The sequence below is a fragment of the Arvicola amphibius genome, chromosome 10 (assembly GCF_903992535.2).
Source record: "Arvicola amphibius chromosome 10, mArvAmp1.2, whole genome shotgun sequence".
NCBI lineage: Eukaryota > Metazoa > Chordata > Mammalia > Rodentia > Cricetidae > Arvicola > Arvicola amphibius.
Window position 1 is genome coordinate 51340770 of NC_052056.1, and position 8270 is coordinate 51349039.

The following is an 8270-nucleotide window of genomic DNA, read 5'->3' on the forward strand; positions in this document are numbered from 1 at the left end:
GGGCAATCACCTGTGTAGGCACACGAGATATGCTGAAAAGTAAACACCTCATGGTAAAATAACTATTGACAGTTTGTCTTAGAAATAGGCCTTTTTGTTCAAAATAGTCAAGATTTACATTTTAAAGTATATATTATGTAGTCCTTTGCTTTATATGTTTCCCGCCATATGTGACTACTGTATGTTTGGTGACATCTAGAGATGGTGGTGCATGTGATACCTAGTCTTTTTTTTCCACATGTATTGATATTTTTGCCATGGGTGTCAGGTCCCCTGAAACTGGAGTTACAGAGTTCTGAGCTGCCATGTGGGTGCTGGGAGTTGAACCCGGATCCTCTGGAAGCGGATGAACCATCTCTCCAGTCCCGTGACACCTCGTTCTGATGATAATTTTCCTATGCTGCGTCTTTGGCAGATCCTGTTTAACAGTTTAATACAAACAAGCCAAAAGGTTACTGAGAAAAAAGTCAAACCTAAGAATTAGAATAAGATTCACACTTAAGTTCTTAACTAGTTGAGCAATCTTGAGTAAATGAGTTTTTTTAGTCTCTTTCATTCTTAGATTTGATTTTAGTTTTTATTTGAAGATTAAAATAAGCTTTTCCGAGATTGACTTCATTAAATGGTTACTCAGCATCTACAGCGCTGGCACTATTCTAGGACCCAGATGCTTTCCTGGGGTTCCTTCTGACCAAGATCCAAATTTTTCAAGAATCTTAAATATAAGCAGTTTTGAAGATTAAATAATATGATTTTTATAGCCTAGCTGATAGTTTAAAAATTTAAAAGAAAACTGAATAAGGTAACCTTTTCTCTTTATTTTTTGAGACAGAGTCTGACTTTGTAGCCTTGCCTGGCCTGGAACTCACTATGCAAATCAGGCTGGCTTTGAACTCACAGAGATTCCACTGCCTCTGTCTCCAGAGTGCTAAGAGTAAAGGCATAGGCCATCACATCCCTCCCATCCATTTTATTTCCTTGAGGCCACCTAAGATATTTTTCCCACAGCCATAAATGAATGTTTGTGTAAGAGTGGGAAAAAAAGAAATAATAAAGAAAAAAGCAAGTCTGTAAAGTTTTAGAAAACAAAGTCATGTGTAGAGATGTGTTCTGTTTATTTTTAAGAGAATATAAATTTTAAAGGAAAAAATCCAATAAAACCATAGAATTTAAGGTGATAATACTGAAGGTAATAAAATATCCCTCTTCATTCAATTCACAGAAGGAAACAAGTGTCCCTCATTCATACACGCTACTCTGAAGTCCGTGCTAACTGCTATCTTTTTTTTGCCCACAAGAGAAAGGAGGCTGGGCCAAACTAGGCAGGCACGGAATATCAGTGATTAAGAAAACTAAGCATTCATAGGTTTTGAACAGCTAGAAGGTCCTTTTTTTTTTTTTTTTTTTTTTTTTTTGAAGTGACAAACTTCTGAGACGAGAGGCAGTTGGAGGGAAAATTTTTGAAGAAGTTCAAGGCACTTCTTTTTGAAGGGTTAAAAATCAGCAAGAGTTGATAATATTAATTGCTGGGTGGAGTGTTATGACTTACTTTTAGCATATTATATAAGATGAAAAATATGAAAAGCTAACCCACTCCTCACTTCTACTTCCAACTTACACCACAGGAAAACATACTTTATTTTTATGGTCACGAGGATATTGTTGTTGAATACATTTAACATAAATGAAGTATATAAAGTTACAGTGATCAAATTTTCATATTACCCAACACTATCAGTAAACTGTGTGTGTATAGGAGGTAAACGTTTACATATTTACCTATACATTAAAAGATATCAGTGTGAATAAGTTATTTTTTATAAATCACATGGTCATAAAGAATAAAAAGTCCTGACATAAATAAAAAGTAAAATTTCGGTTTTAGTTTGTTTCATAGTCTCCTTGAGTATTATACTCCAAGGTTTTGCATTCTAGTTTAGCTCTCTCTGACAGTGAAAAGGGCTAATGCATGAAATAACTAACCAGGGCTGATGCACGAAAGCATCAGGGAGGGTGGACTGAAGGTATTCTTTACAAATCATTATTTACTGGAAACTGGTGGGTCCATAGAGCCTTTAGATTTGAGATAATTATACTAAAAAAAAATAAATACATTGCATGTTAGTGGTCCATTTGCATTGAGCATCATGTTGTTCTATGAGTCTATTCAATATTCTTCTCCAGGACATTTGTTGAATAGGTTCTCTATGCCAGACACACTGTATGCACCAGAATTACTGGCTCCTGGAAGCAATAGAATTCCAGCCTCCAGCATGGTGAATGGGGCAGTCCTCATGACTAAGGAAGAAAAGGAAGCTTACAACTAACTTTAATGTTCTGATTTACCCTTTTTTAAATGATTTCCAGATTTTTATTATTTCATTTGAGAATGAGTATCAAGGAATTTTAAATTCCAATGGTGCTTAAAAATTTAAAATGCAACTAAGACAAAAAAAAACCACAGCTTTCAGAGAATTTATTTGATTTATATTATCAAAGGTTATGAGTGCAAACAGCTAGTGTTTACCGACATCAACACTTCTTTGCTTGCTTTCAATCCTAGGTTGACCTCACAAGCTTAGCAAGGTCCTCCTCAGGGCCTTAATTGTCCAGTTTCCTAGACTTATGTTAGGAAGGTCAATTTAAATATGTACATAAATCTGCACACACAAGTATTTATCTACATAAGTAACTACGTTTCACCTATTTTGCGTCCTTTTATAATCCTAGTTGAAATACTGATGTTAAGCAACCTTGGGGGGGGGGATTTATTTATTTACTTATTTATTTATTTTATTTTTTTGAGACAGGGCTTCTCTCTTCTCTTCATACTCCTAGCTGTCCTGGAAATCACTCTGTAAACCAGGCTGACCTCGAAAAGAAAAATTTTTTTTCAGAAAATTCTTAATCACTTTACAATTTACTTTCCTTGTTTATAAAATAGGGATAGTAAGAGCAATTAAAATTTTAGTTATGCCGTGTGGTGGTAGTGCATGCCTTTAATCCCAGCACTTAGGAGGCAGAGGCAGGTGGATCTCAGTGAGTCTGAGGCCAACCTGGTCCACAAAGGAATTTTACATAAAGAACCCTTTCTCAAAAAAAAACCAAAAAAACAAAATTTGTTTGTTTGTTTGTGTGTGTGTGTGTGTGTGTGTCTTAAGTGGGAAATCTACAAACAGTCAATCAGTGCTATTTTTGTTTATCTTTTACATATACCGGTCAACGGTAGATGCATGGCTCAGAGTTTTGTGAAGCTTAGCTATCATACCAACGAAGTTTACAGATTTTTTTTTTGAGTTTACAGCTCTTGTTACAGTTTATTGATCCATTGTTTGCAATTCCCTTGTACATTATTCTCTATGGGCTCCAGCATCTCTACACGTGTCAGTGACTGGGCATGGTAGTGTATGTTTGTAATCCTATCTGTGGGAGGCAAAAGTGTAAAAAGTTCAAAGCCAGCCTAGTTTATATACTGAGACCATGTCTCTATAAACAAACAAACAAGCAAATAAATAAATAAGTGAATAAATGAATGAATGAAAGGGAGTTATCGGCCTCAGCCCATAATAAAGCAAAGAATCAGCTGGGTATAATAACCCCTAAAAAAGAGCAAATTTTTTCTTTGACACAAACCAACTTGAGAAAGTTACATTCCAACTTGATAACATTACAGTGACTTAAACAAAAGTTTATGACTCATACTTGACCTTTCTGAGATTCACTTTTTTTTCTGTATAATACACATGCATATATGTAAGGGGTGAGAATCATGCCTCTTCCCTTAAGGCCAATGTAAAGGGACTACATATTAGAAACCAGACCAATAGAGATTCACAGGGTTAAAGAGAGCCGGCAGAACTTGCAGAAAGAAGAAAGAGAAGAAAAAGCCAGCTCTCCTAGGCTGATGCTCAGCCAAGCTCTTTGAAATCCTTACTCTCTGTGATCCGCTGTGGGATTCTATCTGTATCACTCTAAGGCATCCAGATGTTTTGTTTAGGGTTGTATTATTGATGTATTGACAGAAGTCTTTAAACGACGGCAAACACCTTGAAGAAAACGATGACATTTCTGTCAACATTTTGTTTCCCAACAGAGGCTATTATGATAACTAATACAGTCTCTGAAATGTAGCAAAAAGCAAAGATCTCTACAACAAATGAACAAGACAAGCAGAATAAACTCGGAGAGGCCACCATGCTAAATAAATTAATTAATTAAAACACTCAGAATCCAGAAAAGAAAGAGGTAACAGAAAAGATGGGTTGAAGGTGGAACCCAAAGCAGAACTGATAAGCGGAACAATTTCAGATAGGCCATCCATGCTAGGTAGATAGATAGATAGATAGATAGATAGATAGATAGATAGATAGATAGATAAAATTAAAACACTCAGAATCCAGAAAAGAGGTAACAAAAAAGATAGGTTGAAGGTTAGAACCCAAAGCAGAACTGACATCATAATCACCAGAGATTATATTTTTATATTGTTTAATTGCCTAAATTATTTTATATTTTAGATAACCCAGAATCTTCACTAAAATCCATATAAAGTAGATAAATAGCAAGATAGTCTTTTCCACCATCATTGTTTTGTTTGTTTCTTTTATTTATATAATTTTATATTGTAATTTGTGTACTATTATGTAATATATACTTATTTATAATGTAATTGTTTTATTTAAGTAATACAATTACATCATTTTCCTATTCTGTTTCCTCCCTCCAAACCCTCTCATATATCCTTCCGTGTTCTTCTTCAAATTCACGGGCTCTTTTTTCATCATTGGTTGGGGTGTGTGTGTGTGTGTGTGTGTGTGTGTGTGTGTGTGTCTGTCTGTCTGTCTGTCTGTCTGTCTGTGTACGTGTGTGTATGTCTGTGCCTGTATGTGTAATGCTAATTTTTTTGTATTATCAGGGCTGGCTATTTGGTATTTGATAACCAATACCATGTGCTCTTGCATGGTAAGAGTGTTGTTCCCACTCAACATTTCTGAGTTGCCTATATTTGTGCAGTGTTGAGGCCTCCTGAGTTCCTCCTCATCTCCATTAGCATGTCTATTGGCGTTATCCATGTTTCAGATCTGTTTTTTGATTGTGTTATTTGTTGTTGGGTTTTTTAGGGAGGGTGGGGGGAGATACAGGGGAAATTTGTTTTGTTTTTGTTTTGTTTAACAGGGTCTCACTGTAGGCCAGGTTGGCCTGGAACTTCCTCTGTGAGGGAGGATGACCTTGAACTAAAGATTCTCACGCCTCCAGCTCTCAGGTGCTGGGATTACAGCATGTGCCACCATACCCAGCAGAATAGCCTTTTTAACAATGAAAAATCCAAGCAGGCACTGAAAGATTAAATGATCCTCTCACTAGAACTCTGCTCGCTCGTTGCACAGCTGGGCTGGGCTCTTAGCTCTGCAAGGTTTCACTCTTTCCTCCTCCTTCCCTTCCTCTTTTTTTTTTTTTCTTTTTATTTATTTGTCTGTATGCGAGTGAAGGAAGTGGGCGTACCAGCAAGTCACTTGAGGATCATATCATACAAATTGGTCTCTGCGTGGAAAGCGGTTTCCCACTCGTGAATCTGATTACCATTTCACATCAGCAGGAAGGCCCTCCTAGCACTGTCCTGTCAGAAGCTTCAACTACCTTCTCAGCAAGGAGCTTCTGTTCTCCCCCACCCAGCTCCTGGCAGCAGCCCTGTTCCCAAGACGGCCCATTTCATCTTCTGGCAATTTCGATCATTATACAGTTCTTCCTGGTGTTTAACATAATTTCTCTACTTTCAAATCTTAGCTACTGTTTTTTTTTTTTTCCTGTTCCCTTGAGACCACATAGCATAATCTAATCCCTGTTCCTCATGGCACAGCATACAATGCAAAGGCAGCTCTCATGACCTCACCTATCTCTGTGGTCTTTCTCAAGCTAGTGCCACTGTCTCAACGGCTCTCTCGCGCGCACCATTCTTGACTCTTGCTCTTTTCAGACAGACCCTGCCTATTGTCTTTGTGGATGAGCTCCTTCAAGTGTGACGCACAGGCGGAGGCTGAGCAGTGTAGGGTACAGAGTGACCACAGATCCTTGATAAAATAGTTCTATTAATACAAACTAAGATGTTTTTAAGCTCTGTTGATCTATTTTGTGCTTATTCTCAAAAAGAAAAAAAAAAGTGGTTCTTTGAAGGATGGGCCAGCGCTGTATAATCTATTTGGGGGAACTGAGGTACAAGGGTTGATACCTTAAATACTGTACAGTAGTTCAGAACGAGAGCCTTAGGGCTGTACCAATATAGGCTGTTATCCATATCCTCATGCCAACACATCCTAGCATGGTGAACCTGGGAAGATGTTGTCACTTCTCTTCTGTTTGGCTCAGATGATATTAACATTTCAGAAGACTGTTGTAAAGGGTAAATAACACTTGCAATATATAGAACAGTATGCAATGCATGTTCAATAAATGATAGCTTTCTTTTTCCTTTCTTTTTTCTCTAACATTCATCCCTGAATTCCTTTGCAGAACTATCTTGTAGATCAATTAGTTCGTTCAACACACCTGCTATTCATTTCAACATCTGTGATTTATTCACAAAGTTCATCCCTTCTTTGCATTTTTCTTAGTAATGTTTTAAAGCATGGTTGAAAGTAGACCCCAAAGCATGTGCTCCCAACACATTCACCTTGACCCATTAATCAGCATGCCACATTTATTGACCTTGTTATAGAACCACCTAAATTTGTGTTATTTGGACACAATGGAATTTATAGTGCATGACATAATGTGCCAGTCACCTAAGAGTGCCACTAGAACTTAGCATGTTTATAGTGCCTCAGATTGATTTTTTAAAAAACTAAACAGTGAAAGTTAATTTGGAACCTATTTATCTGGTCTTCCTCTAGTTTTCCTCAAAAGTGATCACTGCTTTATTACTTTGTTACCATTATATCCATGTTTTTTACAGCCCACTCATAAAAAAATACCTGATACAACTTTATCAGGACTTTTATAAAATTTTTTATTTTCATTTATTTTATCAGAGAAAAATTTGTTCTTAATGAGGGTTAAATATCTCTTTCTAAGTAAAATGAAAGCAAACTTCCAGCAGGATGTGGGATAGGGCTTAAAAATAAAAAAAGAAATAAAAATAAGTAAATTAAAGGAAAAATTGAAGAATCAAATCTCAGAAAAGCCACTTGCACCATCCTCTCCAGATACTGAGATCATTTTTATTAGAAATTGTGTTTACCTTCATTATCATGAACTTACCCCAACATCTCCCCCCCACCTCCCATCCCCCACCCCCGTTCATTGTATCACTTAAAAAAGGGCTGATCAACTTGGCTTCACCAATGTTTTCTGCTTAGGTTGTGGACCAGGTAAAAGACGACATTTGTGCTTGATTCTTCCACCAAACATGAATAATTATCTAGTGTAGGGCATAAGTGGAGGCAGTGGTAGAGGAGACCAGGGTTTCTGCTAGGACGGAAATACTTAGCTGGATCTAATTCTTGCCCGTTTTATAGCCCACATAAATGTTGTATTATTATCATGTCTGTGTCAAACATACTTTTAAAATGAATAATGAACTTAGAGAACATAGAAAAAAAATTACTTCAAAGAAAGTTGTTTTTTTTTTTTTTTTCGTTCCTGAAGTAAAAGTAAAATCATACTAAAAGAAGTCAAAGAGGCATTGAGCAGGGGCAAGCGAGACATCCCCTGCAAACCCAGTTTCTTAGAGCCCTGTTAGGAAAGTGAACTCTGGGTGAGCCTTCATTCCCTGCTCTGCCTACTGTTTTGTTCGTTTCCAGCGCCGGCACAGATCTTCCCATTCATTCACATGCCTGTCTAGTCGGATTTCATTTAGTTTCGGGGGCCATAAAGCCAGTTGTCTGATAAGCTTAAAGGGAAAAATGAAGCCGGGCGGTGGTGGCGCACGCCTTTAATCCCAGCACTCGGGAGGCAGAGGCAGGCGGATCTCTGTGAGTTCGAGGCCAGCCTGGTCTACAAGAGCTAGGTCCAGGACAGGCTCTAAAAAAGCTGCAGAGAAACCCTGTCTCAAAAAACCAAAAAAAAAAAAAAAAAAAAAAAAGGGAAAAATGAATATCAATTGTACCACAACTGGAATCTCTCCCAGAGCTCAAGGACCTCAAGATAACGAAGCATAAAAACAAAAGCACATAGCCTGACAGTCACCAGGCGAAGGGCACAGATTCTGGGCTATGGGAATGGGGATGATGGAGATAGATTGGGGTCCCGGCTGTGGGGATTCAGGATGCCGGCGA